Genomic DNA, 19,683 nt, shown 5'->3' with positions numbered 1-19,683 from the left:
CTGGAGGGACCTGGACCAGGGGTGAGACAGCTGAACCAGATTTGGGAGCAGTTTTTGGAGCAGCGAAATCTCGATTTTGGAGCAGAAGAACCTTGATTTGGAGCAGAACGACATTTATTATGTCATCTTAGGAGCCTGAAATGTCAAATTTTTGGCAACTTAGAAAGGGGGGGGGGGGGCAGGGTGCCTTTTTTAATCTGTTTTGAACGTGCATAACACTGAAACAGCCTTTCAATAAAGTTTTTCTACCAGGGTATCACAAGGTACGAACTGCACTACATGTGTACCAGCCATTTTTAAATTTTTATGCTCTATGCATAGATATCGATAGCGTGGAACGCCGTTGAGTATATCAAATTGAAAAACTAAGCAACTAAGAAAAACTAAATCATTTTTATTATCATGTGAGTGCCTAAATTATTTTTGTAATCCCAGACTGGGCTTATACGCACTAGTGTAGAGCCACGGCCAAAGTTGCGCAAAGTGAGGTGACAGTCGTCGCACCGCACAGCCCCCCATTTCAATCCCCAAGGTGCACGCTCATTACGATCGTAATGGACCTTTTTCCAGTACCGGTCCCTCTAGCGGCCGCCACGGCGAACTAAAAATGGCGGGAAGGCACAACCCCAAGAAAGTTTGGCTTTCGGAGAACTCGTGCACAAAACATCCTGGGGCGGTAACTGTCCCTTTTGAGTCCCTTTCATCGTGACGTACTTCCGGTTAAGCAGTGGGCGTTGGCAGTAGGTTTGTTGCGCTTGCGGTACGTCACTTCCGGTTGTTTGTTTTTAGCCAATCAGGGCTCGCCAAAAGGGACACTTTTGAAAGGGACAAAACTCGAGAATACCGCCCCTGGTCTTGCTGCCCCTCCCGCACTGACCCGTCACCCGCACCTTTCACATGAATGTCACGGTAGCAGGCGAACGTTCGCGTGACTAATCTGCCGTGTTCGAATCGCCCCCCCCCCCCTTTTTTTTAAATGCAGAGCATTTCAGTAACTCACGATGTCACCCGCGTTGTCCCGTCGTAGTCCGCACCGTCGTCCGCACCCCTCCCCCTACACTATATAAAAGAAAATACTATCCGGCGCCTGGTTTCGATCCCTCGACCCTGCGGGCGGTACGCAATGTACATGGTGCTCTACCCACTGCGCCACAAAGCCGACACAGAATGGGACGCTACGAACGCGCCTTATATCGTTGACTCATTCAAATTACTGCTGACGAGCGCTCTCTCGTCAGCAGTTGCCACAAGTGCAACAACATTAACGTAACGCAAACTACTTAACGTCGTGCGCCCCCGGAAATGCTCTGCATTTGATCGTCCCCCTCGCGAGGGGGATGTTTACTGCGTCGCCATGCGAACAGTTTGCCACGCTTTAGTTTCAGTTCTTTATTCTTTGCTGGGGTGCCGACGAGCGGCGCCACCTCCTCGCACTTCGCCGCGGGAGGATCCGCGGCGGGGGCGAGAGATGGCGCTGGCGTCTCCGCGGCCGCGTCTGCGGCCTCCGCGGGGTCATCGCCCTTCTTTAAAAGTTTAGTTCGCATTTTTCCTTTATTTTGTTCGTTCCAGCCGCATAGTTGTTCCTGCTCCCGTGTATTATTACATCAAGTATGGAAAGACATATATGAAATATGCGCTTGTTTCGGTGCAACCAATTAAAACAAACTGATTTCTTGGAAACGTTTCTTATGCTTTGAAGCTTCGTCTTGATAATTGACATTTTGTTATGTAGCCTGATATCTTTTAATACTTCAAGAATGGAACGGTATGTATTGGATTACAAAGGTAACAGAGTTCTATCATACCGTTGGAATGACAATGTTAACCTAATTTCGGAACGTTTTGCCACAATCTTTTATTCCTCACAGGCAGTGAAACGCTATGGGCGCTTCCCATTCAAATTGAAGACATTTGGGTGAACACAGACATGTGCTTGCACAACCACATGTTTTGATCGTTGTTTCTGAGCATGTCCTATAGTAATAAAATAGTCTTCCGCTTTGAAGCTTCGGCTTGATATTGACGTTGTGTTTATGTACCGTGACATTTTTATTACATCAAGAATGGAACTGTATGTATGAAATTACGAAGGTACACAGGGCTCTACATACAGTTAGAATGACAATGTTAACCTAATTTCGGAATATTTTTCATTTTCTGTGCTCGCAGCGTGGGCAGTCTCAAGCGTCTTCGCCCCTTTTCTTAGAAAGCCATTATTGTATGCACGTACGAACCCACCACGAGGAGTCCAAAGAGAGAAAAAAAAAAAAGAAAACGTGCAGATTATAGCCGCTCCCTAAGCAGAAAACCGAGGGGCGCGCTTTTGTTTATTTTGCCCGAGGCGCCTGCCAATGGCGGACCGGCAGCCCGCGCATGCGCAGATCGCTACTGGAAAAAGGTCCATTTGAGTACGTTGGGTATGTTTAGCCACCTTCCTCTTGGCGTTATTTCACTTCAGATAGATGAACCATTATTATACTAGCGTGCAATTGTAATAGCCCGTGCCGTCATGGACACTGCTTGAACATTTTGCGGTGATGTAGTCTGCGCCGCCACTTCTGCGGTGTCGATCGTCCCATTCCCGCCGCTCGTACGCTCGCTGTCAAAGGCCTTTCCATGTCGTCCGGCCGGCCAGCCAGTCCAGCGCTTGAGTGGCGGAGCTTTCAGCGCGCTGCCAGCACCGCCCCTTCTTCAGTCGTCTTTTGATATCGTTATGAAAGAAAAGAAGTTTCTTACGACGCACTAGCCAGCTCAAGATCGGACGCTGGCGGGTGGTTATGTAAGACCTGTTAATGTATCCCTATGAGCAAGCGAGCCGAAACCAAGGTGCAATGTGCGCTCTCCCAGTGACTCGGGCACGTCGGGCGCGCGACGCGTGTCTCGAGATGAGGCGGTTTCATGTAGCTACAATGTAAGACCTGTGTAACTTCCGTGCTTAAACCATTTGCAGTCAAAGAAAATTATGTTACATGGACGTGACAAAAACAGGCAGAAATCACTCTAAAACGCATGCTACTAACCTGGAATTGTACCGGAAGCATTGCGGGTTGCGGGACGCCGGGAAGAGTCGAAAATAACGAACTCAAGCAGACACTTTTCAACATATCTTGTTGCAAGAATTAAGTTGGATGGATGGATGGAATAAACTTTATTTAAGACGAGCTTTAGGTGCTGATGTTAGGGGCAGCTGCCCTGGGAGGGGGGGGGGGGGTCTTCTTTAGTCCGGAAAACCCAGGTCCTCGCTGGCTGCTCTTGCTCTTCGTACCAGGTCTCGCTGGTCATAGAGGTCTGAGCTGGTCAGCCTGGCCGCCCTCTGCTCGTAGGTGGGGTTGGGGTTTAATAAATCTAATACACACGTTTGCTTCCAACACCTGTATCCCAGACCGCTAAGTTCGCTTCTTTTAACAGACGCAGAAGTTCTGGCACCTTGGAACTCCACGATGAAACTCAATGGGTGTTTACTACTCGCCGATAGACGTACAACAAGGCTGCAAGTCAGCCTACCGTCCCTCTATGCATCCAGCTACCTACGAAGATGACTTGCTTTGACAAGTCAAAGTAGTTTCTGCACACTGATGAGTCGCACACTGTTTGTCGATTGGAAAGCCACTGACCAAAGAGCCGGTGAGCACGGACGCTGCTTGCCGGCCCAGCGGGCCCGCCTCGGCGGGCCGGGCCAACCTTGACCTGGTGGCGGCTCGCCGCCGTTTGGCATTGCGGATGTAAACAAACGTTTTGTTACCGGCTACGTCAGGTGACTCTATTCGGTTTTCGTGATTTGCTATTCGTGATTAACTATTCGGTTTTGCGATGGCGTCGCGCTACGAGGGACGAGCGATCGGCTCCGCCGTCGCAAAGCGACGTAAGGCGAAGGCCGCTTCATCGCTTTCCTCACAGGGATACATTAACACAACGGCTTGTATAACCACTTGCGAACGTCCCATGTTGAGCTGGCTAGTGCGTCATAAGGAACTTCTTTTCTTTCGTGCTGGCCGTGTGCTGAGAGTTCTGCGTCAAGCGCCGGACCGGCCGGACGGCACGGGAGCATTAGGAGCATTAGGGTGCCTGGATGTTCCTCCTCGCCGCCCGCTTGCAGCGCCGTCGGACGGCACTGCAAGGCCCAGCTAAAAAGCCGTCGGACGGCACTCTAGACACTGCGTTTTTCGTAGCTCCGTAACTCAGCTTTTTTTATAACACCGCAACGATTCCGAAATTTCACTTCAAGCACGCACCGCTCATCAGAATCAAGGCCGGAACACGGCGAATTCGCTGCCACCACGTTGTTTTTTGATGAACTACCGTCTTAGTCGCGCAACTTCCCGCAACGGATCAAATGACTAAATGTAAATCCAGCCACCCCCATAACCAAAACCGCGGTAGGAATCGGCGAAGAGCATCTGCCTGAAACACTAGCAACTGCTTCGACTGGCGGCCATGTTTTCCAATCTTCATCACACCAAGATGACGGCGCCCAGTGGTGTCGTTTCGAAGATACGGCGCTCGAAAATTGCCGTTTTTCCATCAACTTACACAAGTAGTTTGTCGCCTCAGCACACATAAGTACTTTTTCTACAGGACTTCGCAATGGTTTTCGATGGGAAAACATTACAAACTCACAGTATATAAGATGTGCTACCCAACATTGTGACTTTTGAAAAAACTATCTTGGGGACAATTTTATGCGGGTTTTTTATTGAATGATCAATCAATTAAACCTTTACAAACAGCATCACCCTGGGGGTGCAGGAACATTATGCCGTCAGTAAGAAATTTCCCCACTGAAACTGACGGTATAGCGTTAAAATCCTTGGCTCTCAGACTGTTTTGGAGCAGTTTGGCGCAATTTTTGCAATTTTGAAGCTTTTGGAGCAGCTTGGTGCAGGAAAACAAATTGGTATCAAAACTGAACAATATGTGCAGCTGTCTCACCCCTACTGGACGTGCATGTTAACGTACATGTCAATATATGAAACTCAATGAACCCGCCCACAGCGGCGCCGTAGTCTCAAGCGCCAGCTGCTTGCGTAGAGGCTACGTAAAAGCTACGGCAATATGCTCCCTTCAAGGGCGGCGAGGACTCGCATATAAAGAAAGAAAGAAGGATCTTTATGCTTCTTTGCAGGGTCCCTTTCATGGTTATAAGAGGCTGCCCAAGTGGCTCTGGGGAATGGGTTGTAATGGGTTCCAGAAGGCAGGGACGTGGTTTAATGGGAGGATGTGGTCCCCATGACGGACTATTCTATCCTTACCAATGCCCACACTCTTAGGAGAAGGAGATGCTGTGTAATATCTATTTGCTTGAAACCAATTATCCTTTTACTGTTTTAACAGCGTATAAATGATAAGTGCACCTCGTGCAGCCTGAAAATATTGCTCCACAAGATAATGTTCGGTAATCTTGAAGTCTTGTCACACGTTCAGTGATGTGATAACTGCGCCGAGAGGTAAATCCTGCTACATCCTGCTACAAGGACTCTGATTTCAAGCAATCTGCGCCAATCTTGCGCCGAAGCTTCGTTTCGCCGGGCTTCCTCGATGTGGCGTGCTCTTTACGCCACGAGCGTTGAAGAGGAGGGAATCTTGGAGTGTTTTCTGCTCGCGAAAACGCGCCACGCACGCCACAGGCGCACGGCCGGCGGCGGCAACATGGCGGCGGCTTCGGCCGCGAAGTGTCGGGAGCTCGAGCGACGCCGTCTAACAGCCATAGGCGTGCGCACAGGGGTGGCAGGGGGGCGGCCGCCCCCCCCTAATCATCTGAAGGGGGGCGCCAAATTTGCCCCATACCTTACCGATGTAACACATGAAAGTAAAAATTTCTGCTCAGAAATATTTTGTATGTGTTCCATCTATTTTGTTTTGTATCCAAACATTTTGTATGTGTATATATTCCATCGCATTGAAATCAAAATTTTATAACTATCCCTCTTTGCACTGCGTTCGGACCGCTAGGCCTTCAGTGGGAAGAGCTCGGGAGTTGCTGTAAGGGGGGGGGGGGGGGGCGCAGTGGTAAGACTTTGCCCCCCCTAATAGAGAACTCTGCGCACGCCTATGCTAACAGCTCTCTAAAATGCTGCTCAAGGCACACACGAAGTTGCTTGTGTGGCAAAGGAGCTTATAATGGAAGCGAAAACGGTGCTATAAACTATCATCCGCGCCGTTAGTGAAAGCGCCCATGCAATATCTGCCGGGGTAGTAAACCTAAACATCTCTGAGCCAGCTGGCTGTCTCGAGCGCTGTGAAACTTCCGCCATGAGGCGCGCGTCTCCCCATTGGGGCAGAGCCTTCTATAGTTGTATAGAAGGCTCTGCGTTGGGGCAAGTCGGCAAGCTCCTCCCAATGTCGCGCGCGTCGCGCGTTAGTTTCTGACCGAGGTAGAAGGTGCCCGGGCGCGCGATATCGTCGATGCGGGCGTGAAAATATCGCGCTCGCAACGCCGACGCGCACTAATCGCGTGTAAAAACGCACCATGCGGTTCACGCTTTACTATCTGCTTTGCAATAAAGCTTGGCGAGTTAGCACAGGACCGGGATAATTGGAGATTAATGGGAGAGTCCTTTGCCCTGCAGTGGGCGTAGGAAGGCTGGTGATGATGACGATGATGAAAGCTTGGCAGGAGTTCACGTGATTAACTCCGAGGGGTCGAGATGGAGAGGGCATTGCTAGGGTAGCTAGCGGGAAAGGGGAAAGGGACGAAAGTTCAAGATGGCTTAATTTGGGACCGGCTGTAAGCCGGTTCATTGAACAGTTTTGAGCTTCGAAGTGATCTTGCCTGAAGTATGAATGTCACACACATAAACTTCCTAAACTGATTTGAATGCAGTAATTCGGATCCTGCTCACTGAACGTGCTGAAGTAAATATTGCGCAATTGTATCGATTATTAGAGAATAGAAAGATGCACACCAAAAAGTATTTGCAAGAGTTGATTCCAATTAGGTATAGTCTGTCGGGCGACCTCCTATATGTATTATTGTTATGGGGGGGGGGGGGGGGTGCTTACCGCACCGAAGCACCTTTTAGACACGAGGCGTTCCCAAGTGGGTCTGTTAGAATTAATTTTGACCACCTGGGGGTATTCACACGCGCCCAAATCTCTACACACCTACATCCTATATCTAACAAGTGAGGTAACAAGATAATAAATAATATAATGCTTAGACTAGCACGTGACGAGATAGCAGAGCACAAATGTTAAAATTTACAACCCTAAGCTTACAAGGTACAAACAAATGATACATAGCATTACATCTTTAGCTGATATTCTATCACATGTTATGTCAAAAGAGATCGCAGCTGGGAACTAAGAGTAATTAGTACTGGCATGGCGTCCGCCAGGAGTCCATCAATATGTGATACTTTATGAATAAACTTTTTCCTAATTCGTAATAGTTTAAGGGAGAATAATTGTGAAGGCGAGTGATGTTTAAGGAGTTACAGGGTGGTCTGTAATGAGGTAGATGTATACGTTATGAGTGGGTGGCTCGAATTTGAAGGCGTCGAAGTTTTTCAGATGTGTGTGATGTTGCTTCTGGCATGGCAAGTAATATTAAAGGCAGCTGTGAGTGCAAAACGTCAAACATGCGTTGGATAACGTGAGGCTGAAAGTGGGCACTTGTATGGATAATAATTTCGATTCCTTAAAAATATTTTCAATAAGAGAATCTGGGCAGTGCTTTGAGGTGTTAATCCCGTATGATGGCTAGGCAATTTGATGCCTGGGTAACCCGTGAAATATGGCAGTTATTGGAGTCATGAAAACAGACTCTCTGCGTGTGGTGTGCCTGTCATCTGCAGTCATCCAAAATCCACGTTATCTTCTTTTTAAGACCATTATCTCCTCATATGTCTCGAATTTTGAACTGTCTGTGTGTTGGATTCCAGGTCACTTTGGGATTAGCGGAAATGAGGTGCCAGATGAAATGGTCGTTGCTGCTGACTCAGACCCACAATAGCCATTACGACAGTACCCTACACTGAGCTTGATCCGCAAATCAAACAACACCTTCGTAAAAGAGGGCAAGGAGACTGGAGTGAACAGACATGTACTGAAACCACTCTTGGGACACCTTCGTAAAATAGGGCAAGGAGACTGGGGTGAACAGACATGTACTGAAACTACTCTTGGGGCAATACACAACCGACTCACACAATAGACACATGTAAATTGCCGTAGCGGGGTTACGGATAGGCCAAACACTCATACCTGCTCACTGAATTTCCAAGATGTAGGAGGAAGCGAGATGGTGTATCTGCAGTCCACATCCTCATTCAGTGCAAGGCACGTACTGGACACAACACCTCGCTAACACGCCCTACAACTATACACAAAACATATACTACAGCGATCGTGCTTTTTAGGTGACCAACCATGATTTCGCATTTTAACCGATGTCAATCGTTTACGTCATTTCTTTTCACGCATATGCCAAGCTGGCCCTTTACGCAAGCCATCTTCATTTCCTCCTAATTAATCTTATCCGAGTTATTGTTGATAAAATTCAGCATCTACACCCTGGTAGAGAGAATGTTGCCGGAACATTTTTGCAACGTTTCCCCTTAACGTTGCCAAAACGTGGCTAATGTCCGCTTTTTTTAACGTTAGATCAATGTTACCCAGAAACATTGCGTCAACATGATATTAGCATTGCTCCAACATGGGGGCAACGTTTGAAGGGTGTTGTTCTAATGTTTGGATAACATTGTTTCTGACGTTCGCCAACGTTGCTTCACTATTGGAGCAACCTTCCAGCCACGTGCGGGACACATTTGAACAACGTTCATGAGACGTTTTTTGGTGACGTTGCAGCAGCTTTTCACCTACATTTTTGCAACGTGCATACCACATTTAAGCATATCCCTGTGCCATTCATACGTTGTGATAACATCGCTACAATCTTGCAGCAACTTTAGATCTACGCTTTTAACATGCAGTTAGCATACAAGGAACATTGCTTCAACGTTCAAGCAATGTTTTTATGAAGTTGCAATAACATTGCTACAATTTTGCGGTAACTTTCCAACTACAGTTTTCCAACGTGCGGGTAACATTTAGAAAACGTCGCTTTAATGTCCAAGCGATGCTTCCTACAACGTTACCGCGACTTTATAGGTACGTTTTTTCACCACGAGGGCCACAGCCGCGCACTGTTGATATGACGTTCAAGCAATGTTTCTCTTACGAAGCAATAATATTACAGCAATGTACAGGTAACTTACAGTTACAGATGTACATGCAACAATAACTAGATGAAAATAATATAAGTTAAATTTTTCCTAGAGGGACGATTGTTGACTGCATGATAAGCGAGCAGTTCAAACTTCGTCCGCATAAACTCCTAAAAGGTATAAACCGGCATTTTAGACCTGTATATTCATACATTTGATCCCTACACTGACCAATACACACATTTTTTTATTTTTATTTATTTAATACATACTGCAGACCACAGTTGTGGTCCTGGCAGGACGAGCACTTGATTAGCACAATAATACAAAAAGAGCAAAAGGGACAAAAAATGAAACGGCGGACATTGCATTGTCAATCCAAGACACAAACAACAACAATAACAAAAAACGGGGCTATACAGTATCTAATAAGTATGGCTCAGCAATGGAATTCCATTCAGCCACGGTACGCGGGAAAAATGAAAATTTGTAAGTATCAGTATGCGCTTGGTATGGTGTTAGCGATCTAGGGTGATGGTGCCGCGTGTGTCTTGTGGTCAGGGCGGATGTATACAGAGAGGGGTCGATAGCCAATTCATGGTTAATAAGTGAGCAGAGGAAATCGAGACGAAGTTTTTGTCTTCTTAACTGAAGCGTGGGAGTGTTATTGGCAATCATTAATTCAGAGGGAGAATCCATGCGACGAAATTTTGAAAAAATGAACCTAAGAGCTTTCCTCTGAATCTTTTCCAATTTATCAATGTTATTTTTGGTATACGGGTCCCATACTACAGCAGCATACTCAAGTTTTGGTCTAACGTATGAATGGTAGCAAAGAAGTTTAACACTTGGAGGCGAATTACGAAGTTTGTGTCTCAAGAAACACAGTTTTCGAAAAGCGGAGGAGCAGATGTTGTCTATGTGCAAGTTCCAGGAAAGATTATTAGTGAATGTTACGCCTAAGTATTTGAAGCTGTTGACTTGGTTCACCGCGCACGATCCCAGTGTGTACTGAAATTCGAATGGAGACTTTTTACGCGTTATGCGGAGGGAAACAGTTTTCTTTGCGTTGACAACCATGCCCCATTCCCTGCACCAACTGTATATATTGTCCAGGTTTGTGTTAAGTTCTATTTGATCTTGCATGCTGGAGATTTCACGGAATAAAATACAGTCATCTGCAAACAGCCGGACATGAGTGGTGGGTGTAACTACAGTGACGATATCATTGATGTATAAAAGAAAAAGCAACGGCCCCAGAACACTACCTTGAGGCACTCCGGATGTGACAGGAAGACAGCTCGAGGCATGACCATCAATCAAAACATACTGCTCTCTATTCATCAAATACCTAGACACCCACGCTACCAAACTTTCCGGAAGATTTATATTTTTTAATTTTTGAATTAATTTGTCATGAGGAACTTTGTCAAATGCTTTGCTAAGATCAAGAAAAATTGTCTACCTGAACATTATTATCAAGGGCCTTTGCAAACTCGTCTGTGACGGTGACCAGTTGAGTCACAGTCGAATAGCCTTTCCTAAAACCATGTTGGAAGCTTGTTAGAATCGAGTGTCTTTCAAGGAATTCAAGAATACGGTTGGCTATGATATGTTCAATTAATTTGCAATGTACATGCATACGTTGTGATAACATCGCTACAATCTTGCAGCAACTTTATATCTACGCTTTTAACATGCAGTTAGCATACAAGGAACATTGCTTCAACGTTCAAGCAATGTTTTTATGAAGTTATTGAAGTTTATTATGAAGTTTATGAAGGCATTCCGGCAAAATAACGAACTAAGAAATGGCGAAATTTTAAAGCAAGGAACATGCAGCTAGCGTAAATAACAACACTGACACTATTTAAGATGAAAGGACTATTTATTTATTTTATTTTGCTATTTTGTTTTATTTTACTATTAACGATCGAGCCGAATATGTATTCTGTTAAAGCCTTGAATTTCGCAAGTACGCTGTTTCAGACGATGTCTTCGTTTTCCTCCTCCTGGGCTTGCTTGTTCTTCTGTCTTGACAAGTCAATTTGATGACGGCCATGAACCCAGTAATATAGGGTTGTTACTGCGACGCTTCTGCGAAATGAAGGAAAGCTGTAGTTTAGGAGAAGTTACAAAGTTCTTACAGCATAGACAATATCTCACCTCTCAGAACACCAGGACTTTTGGCATACAATATGGCCGCATCGATTTTCTTGTACTGGCAGTTCAGATGAGATTTTACAGCCATTCCTGGAAAACAAACAAAAGGGCATTGCTGTAACACATAGGATGCTCAAAAGCTCACTTGCACTTTGGATGACGTTTGCTGCCAGATGAGCTTATTCGTGTGTCAGTTTTGTGGTGTTGGTAAATCTGAAGGCATTTCTGAAAACAAAACAGAGCATATAGAAGTGGTGCAGAGAAGTGAAGCAAATTTTAGCTAATGGGGAAAATCTTATCTTTAGGAAGGAATATAGCAAAACAGGCCTCTCTACTTTCCACTTTGTCTTGCTTGTTTAACTTTTTCTAATGCCTAGCTGTGTCAACTAAATTTATGACACGCACATCGCATGAGTGGGTTTCTCAAGCATTCCTGGAAAACAGAAAAGGACAAAAGTACTTAATTATATACACCATTTTCCATAAGCAGCCTGGAAAGGAGGAAAATACTCTCAAACCAGTTCTCTCGGCGGCCGACCAGCGTTGCCTGTGCGCGCTGGGCTGTTAACATCGCTCGGCGCGGTGTGCGCCGCTGCGTAGTTCAGGAGTATTTCGCACCTTTCAACTGTTTTAGTCAATGCTGCGATGCCGTCCAAGGCGCAAACGTCGCTTGGTCAGCACTGCGCGGTGGTGGGTTATTGAACAACCAAAGAAAGCGAGAAACAGTCGCTGACAGCACGCATGTGCACGACACTGCCTGGAGAAAATAACAATAACAATACTTTATTTCAACCCAGGAGAGTGCAGTTGCGGCGTGTTTTTGCTGCATCACTTCCCAACGCACGGCGAGTTGATATATCGGTGAATCCCGTTGATAAATCACAACGACTTTGTACTAGAGTGAACTAGTTCACTCTACTTTGTACCAACGATCAACTCCAGGGTTTGTTGGGTGCACTTGTACAGCAAGCAGACGTAGAAAAATCCATTTATCACACGCAAAGCTGCGACAGGGAACGGAACCTCTTGAAATGTTAGAAGCAACTTTATCCTTTACAATACAGCATTGATTGATTGGTTGATTTATTAATTGATTGATTATGGTGTTGAACGCCCCGACGCTTCATGGGTGCACGCGCGCCGCGGGGCTCCGGGTTAATTTTGACCACCTGGGGATCTTTCACGAGCGCCGATACACTACAACATTACAATAACTTGTGGTTCTTTTTATTCAATATAAAATACCATATATTGTTTGGTCATTACAGCCGATTGGCATTAAACAATCCCCTTTTCATCTAATCTAACCTTTAAAATCACGGCGTTTTGTTTACTTTTTTTCAGGCCAATGCATTACACTGTCAAACGATATGAAAGGATAACTTTCTCCATCGCACACTGCTGGACGATACTAAGATAAGCAGGCAGCCCAATGTGGAAACGCAGCTCGAGATGCGCGTGAACGCTGCATTTGGAAAATAGCTCAACCTGTTTACAACGCGGTCAAAGGAAAAGCTTCTAATCCTTTTGCGTTGTCACGGAATCTATAGTATTACGATTACAAAGCAGTCACTGCCGGTCGCGTAAAGGATTTGTGGTGCAAGAAGCGCACAAAGGTGGGCTCCGAGCGACAGGCCACATCCGCTGTGCAGAGTTAGGTCAATCATGATCACGATCATGATCAACCAATATTAACTCGCCCGAACGTCGACCCTTCTGCTCAACCTTCGAATAGTAATTTGACTGGTTGTGGGGTCGTGTTATTGTTCCGCCCAGGTAATTTCGTTTCGTCAGTAACAGTCATAAGTCTAGTTAAGAACGATTATGTTGCATTGCAGTATGTCAACAGCGTAGCAATCACCTCGTCGAAAGTCCATCGCGAGCACGGATCACCGTGACCCACATATGCTGTGCGCGCTCCGCATTCCACGTCCGCGCTTCCGTAAACATGACTAATCGGTGAACATAACAAGCACGGTGGCATTGAAAGCACGTATTTACTCTCCGATATCGATTTCTATGTCAGTCGGTGCCATACCGGTAAGTTTGCATCGCGGAACTGCGGAGCACCACTGGCACCACCACCACACTGCTACTGCTGCTCGCAACAGCCTGGGTCGGCATTTTCCACTCTGGCAGCAAATTGGGACCTAAAATCCGTCCGCATATGATGAAAACAAAAGAGAACACACACACACACAAGCATTGCAACCGCTAACTTAACGCCAACGCAGTGTCTAGAGTTACGTCCGACGGAACCCAAAATCGAAAACTAGAGTTACGTCCGACGGAACTTTAAGCCAGTTTCTAAAGTTACGTCCGACGGAACTCACAATTGAAAACTAGGGTTACGTCCGACGTAACTTTAAGCCAGTTTCTAGAGTTACGTCCGACGTAACCCACAATTGAAAACTAGGGTTACGTCCGACGGAACTTTAGGCCCGTTTCTAAAGTTACGTCCGACGGAACCCAAAATTGAAAACTAGAGTTACGTCCGACGGAACTTTAAGCTGGTTTCTAGAGTTACGTCTGACGGAACCCCAAATTGAAAACTAAAGTTACGTCCGCGCGTGTCCTGCGGCGGGAACAGAGCCCCGGCCGTCGTCGTCACTTGAGCGGTCTGTGTACGCTCCGAGCACAGGATAGTTAGACGGAGATGGAAAGCTCGAGTGACTTGTACAAACTTGGAGCTACTGTCTAACTTGAACCTCGAAGTTTTTCCTTATTCATTCTAATGTAAATAGTTGTATAGAACGTCTTCGTTTCCCTTCATCAAATCCAAACGCCTCGAGTTCGTCAATTCGACCGCCATCTATCCGAGAACTGGAGCCCGGGCGTTTGGGTTCCTGATCGTCACCGGACTTCGGGGAAACGAACATCACAATCTTTACTAGGGGCGACACTTTTTTTCTTTAATGCAGAATGCCACCCAGGCCAGTAGTCAGGGGGGCCAGGGCCCCCCTCATCCCCCTTTCCCTCCTCAGGAAATTTTGATTGGGGGCGTGAGTGTTCTCCAGCAGGGCAGGGCTCCCGCCATGCCGCTGCACCAAGAAACTTGCCTGCAGCTGCTCACCATGTGCAATACTAAGCAAGTCTTTCCGTGGCCGTGTCTTAACGGCGCCTGAGCATATCGGCCGAAGGACCGCAAGCGACACGGAACCATCACAAAACAGCAGAGGACGCCGCACCCGGCAGTCGGCGCCCGCTAATCAGAGAAGGGTGTCTGCGCTTCAGACTTCTTCAGCCCCCCGCGTGCTAGCACCAGCCGCGGCAGACAGCCTTGTAGCAGCTTCCTTAAAAAATGTGTTTCAAATCCGCCGACAAGTAAATAACAAACCGAAAGATCAGAACAATTATCTCCGCACATTTATAAAGTTTACTGAGTGGTTTCCCATCTACTGCATGCCCACCTATGTAATCTCCGTAAAATGTACGTGTAAAATTAAGCTTGGGTGTTTTTAATGCCTGGACGAATATGTGCGAACCATTTCCTTCAAGAGAAAATTTTAGCTTTTCACTTCAATATCATTTTGCTGGCATCTGAATATAAAGTGACTGTATCACAAATGGGCGTAAAAACCACCCACTCTTCCCATAATAGTAGCGACTTTGATAAAATACGTTTTTCATTAATCAGCCAGATCAGTTAACTAAAATGTATCGACATTTTTATTCTGTGAAGAAATAAAGGAGTACCAGGGCATTCGCTTTATTATCACTAATCAATTATTTATTATTAGTGGTAAGTAATTGATCGATTAACCTTCCGATTAATCGATTAATGCTTTAGTCACGATTAATTGTTTTAACCAATTCAAGTTTCTGAGCAACAGAAAGAAAAATGTCATGTTGAAATTATACGCAAGCATGTCGAGTATCATATTCGTGTTCAAAGAAACCGCCTTACGTCAAGACAGAAAACGATACCAGTATGCGAAAAGATGGCAGTGATTAAAACCGAAAACAGACGGGAAAATAGCTACTCAATAATATTTCATCGACAACTCTTATCTCAACTCGTGTATCTTCATGCCACATGGCAAAATTTCAAATAAAAACTACAAATATACACGGTACAAAAAACGAACAGTGGGCAATTATACATACCGTTTTGCCGTTGTATAAACTATTTCTGTAGTAAGAAAAGCGCGATTAATTGGCGCCATCGGCACTCATGGCAGGCGCTGATGTTCCTGTTTCTAGAAAAAATGTGAGTGATGAACGAGCTGATAAGCGTCGCGTCCGCATCATGCGCCGTGATGATGACGTACTTAGCTCATCCGGAATGTGTCTGAACAAGTGTATGAGCATATTGAGCTGATATGTACTGCTATAATCATTTTTGGTCATTTTTTTCTAAAAAAAAAACCACACAACCAAATAATCCACGCATAATCGAATTAATCGATGCCAATTAATCGGGTTGAAATATTAACTGACACCCAACCCTATTAATTACTCTTGAACCATGTAAATTGGTTCAAGAGTCTTCAAGAGCTGTAAATTTTTTGTGCTTTACGTTATGCCGGACGTAACTCAAAACATTGGCCTAAAGTTCCGTCGGACGTAACTTTAGTTTTCAATTTGGGGTTCCGTCAGACGTAACTCTAGAAACCAGCTTAAAGTTCCGTCGGACGTAACCCTAGTTTTCAATTTTGGGTTACGTCGGACGTAACTCTAGAAACTGGCTTAAAGCTACGTCGGACGTAACCCTAGTTTTCAATTCTGAGTTACGTCGGACGTAACTTTAGAAACTGGCTTAAAGTTCCGTCAGACGTAACTCTAGTTTTAGATTTTGGGTTCCGTCGGACGTAACTCTAGACACTGCGTAACGCCAAACCACTACGATTCACTCGGTAATGCACGGGTACCGAGCAAACGCACGGAAGAACGGAGCACTTAACAGCCCAGCGCGGAGGTTTCGGCGGTCGCTTCATAGACGGCGCTAGCGTCCAATCAGGAAAAGCAAATGGCGGCGCCCACCTCTAGCAAGGAAAATGGCATAGAGCCTCCCTTTCCACATCACCACGAAAGCCCAAGAAGAACGGATAGAGGCAAACATAAGAACGGCATACAAGGCAGCTTTAGGTCTGCCTTTCTATGCATCAAGCGACAAACTATCAGCTCTAGGAATCTTCAATACCTTTCAAGAGCTAAGAGAAACGGTGCTATAGTAGCCCAGAGTGAGCGTCTCAACAAAACTTCAGCAGGAAGAGCCATCTTGCGCAGAATCGGAACTCCACAAGAAAGAATCAGGCAAGACCGAATGACCAACATCACCCTAACTCAACGCAAAAGCCTGATCCCACGCCCCCTACCCAAGAACATGCACCCCAGCCTCCACAAAGACCGAAGGGTTGCCAGAATCAAATACCTACGGAAATCATTCCAGCACCAGCGCAACACAGTCTACACGGATGCAAGCAGAGGCGCCAACCGGAACTCAACAGCAGTAGCGGTGGACCACCTAGGCGAGCTAATAGACTGCATAACTATCAAAGACTTAGACACCGACGAAGCGGAGACAAGCGCCGTCCTACTAGCCATAAGATGGGGCGAACACAACGACCAAGCGCTGAACATCCTCACGGACTCAAAAAGAGCCATTCTAAACTTAGCGGCAGGCAGAGTTCCCAAGTCCACAGAGCGGATTCTTCCTGCAACCCTGAAGCATAAGCACACCATCATTTGGTGCCCCGGTCACGAGGGGCTATACTCGGTGACAACTTAAGAACGGCACCGGAAGCTGCCGCTGTGCCTTATCACCGTAGCCGGATGTTTCTCTGCGCGGCGCAAGTAGGGTGTTACTGGGAATATTTTGAACATAGCGTGAGCCGTTCCCGTGATTTTTTGGACTTAATATGCTTATGAACGACTTCAGTTACGACAAACAAACTGCGTGAGACAAGGCAGACGATATCACGCATTCAGAGCAAACCCCTTTCAAAACGCGCGCGCACTGACGTCACAGGTCCGGCGCTTTGGCGGAGTGATACACTACATGAGGTGGTGCCGTTCTTGAGTTGTAACCGAGTATAGACGGAAACGAGATGGCCGATGAGGTAGCGAGGTTCCTAACGTACCGCGCCGAGTCAGAGCACTCGTACAGTCTTCCCCCTCCTGAAACCCACCAAGAACTCCTCGCCAGGCTTCGTCTCAGCAGGCAGAAGTTTCCCCCTCCACACAAAGACCTTAACACCTACGAAAGCCAAACACTAAGGAAAATTCAAACGAACACCTTCATCCACAAGTCTAGACTTGCTCTGATGTTCCCGAACACCACAAACGAACACTGCAAAAAATGTGGAGAGGTGACAAATCTCTTCCACGCATCCTGGGGATGCCCCGTTATATGGCCCCCGGAGAACGCCCACGAACCCAACACACTAGAGACATGGGAGGCAGCCCTGCCCAACTCCGCCCTCGGGACTCAGCGAGAGCTGATCCGGAGAGCGAAAATCGGGGCAGCTGAAACTGGGGCCCTGGAAAGAGGGCTCCACTCACTTCTCTAGCCCCACTTCCCCTTCCCTTATCCCCTTTCCCATCAATAAAGTTTACTGACTGAGAGATAGAAAATGGTGTATAAAATACCTTACATTACAGGCGCGCACGTGTGCGCGTGTGAGAGGAGGGTAGGACGTTGGCCGAGGACGAAAGCCTTTTCTTTTCGTTTTTTCTTTTTCTTTTTTCGGCCATCCCCAACTTCGCGCTCGGCTGCTAAAACCAACGTTTATCAGTTCCGTATCTCCCCGCCGCGGCCATGGAGAGAAGGCGGCCGGCCGCGACTCTCGCCACCACGGCGCTGCGGTTGGGAGTTGCGCTAGGAGAGCGAGCGTCTGCTAGCGGGGAGCGTTCCGCTCGGCATCTCCGGTCTCACCACTTGTGGCTGCGTACTGCAAAAGAAATAACTGTTCGCGGACGTTTCATCATTTTGTTGCGGCCGTTGCAGTTCGAGAACTATTTGAAACGGACGGTATTATGGAAGGAGTCGTGTACGTACACCCAGGGATTTGAAGCGGTGGCTAAAATATCAAGAACGACAGCGTTTTAAATGAGCGTTCGCGTAGCAGTGGCTGTCAAACGTGCACACAAGTTATCTTGCCATGCCAATTCCGCAAATTTATTGCGTCACGAATGATATTTCCTCACACGACTGTTGGAGCAGCTCTCCGTTTCGTGGACAACATAGGTGATATCGTCCCTCACAACAACGCTCTTCAGTGTAGGCCCCCGCTTTCATTCCGGCCGCGTAAAAAAACAATTTGCCGACGCTGCCTCGGTTCTTTTTCAAGTGCTGCCGTTCTCCAGTTGGCTGGGAGCCGTATTGCCGCACTATTCGAGACTATCTGAGCAAAATCGGTGCACTGCAGGGGAACAGGCGCCTCATGATTGGACAACTCCTCTTGTGGCTCCATTTATTTATTTGCATACCTACTTCGCCCGTTGGGCATTATAGTAGGGGGGACAAATAATCGATATAAAATACAACATTGCACACTCTTTGAAAGGTTGAAAAAAAAAATCGCGCCAATCCACCCCGTGAATGTGGTTGGAAAGCAAAGCTGTAAACGATTACCCATGCGACGTCACCTAAATTCACTCACATCGCTCTACAAATAGTAAAACCAGAGAGAAGTGAAATGCACTTAACCACACAATTTATTACTTCAAAGAGATATTCTTGGTAAGGTTAAATCAATGCATGATGCATGAACGGTGTTTCGTTGAGTTGTATTGGTGTAGCACAAGAGTGGAAACTTTTTTTATAAAATTAAAGTAAGCTCCAAACCGGTGTTAGACGATCTGACTTCTCCGTCTCTGCGCCGCGGCCGGAGGCGACGAGATTTGCGGCAGAGAAGGAGGAGGAGGAGGAAGAAATTCTTCTGTTCAGATTTCTGAACGGCCCAGAGGGCAGCCCTGGGGAGTGATTCCTTCTTCTGTGGGGCCCATGTGCAGTCCGCGCGGCCTGTGTTTCTGTCCACCCGCTGAAACTGGGTAGGTAGAGAGGGCCTGGACAGCAGCATCTCCCATTGCTGTAGTTGGGTAGTTGACGGAAAGAGAGGAGGGTGCTCACGGCTAAAGTCGCACACCCCGATTACGGGGCGGAGTGTTCCTACTTCTGAGCAAAATTTACATTCAGCGTCGTAGCGATTCGGATACATTAAGTGAAGACGCGTAGGCTGTGGGAAGGAGCCCGGATTGTATGAACCGTAGGGTAGTTTGTTGTTCTCTGGAAAGGTCAGGGTAAGGCGAAGGTACGGTCTGTCTCAGAGGGCGATAATGCTGGGTTATCTCCCTGAACGTGACAAGCAGGTGACTGCCCTCGTGCGGCTCCATAGCACGGGAGGTAAAAGCG

This window comes from Haemaphysalis longicornis, unplaced genomic scaffold (assembly GCF_048455015.1).
Source record: "Haemaphysalis longicornis isolate Haplotype H1 unplaced genomic scaffold, Haemaphysalis longicornis Haplotype H1 scaffold_1, whole genome shotgun sequence".
Lineage (NCBI taxonomy): Eukaryota > Metazoa > Arthropoda > Arachnida > Ixodida > Ixodidae > Haemaphysalis > Haemaphysalis longicornis.
Note: the sequence above shows the minus strand (reverse complement) of the source record.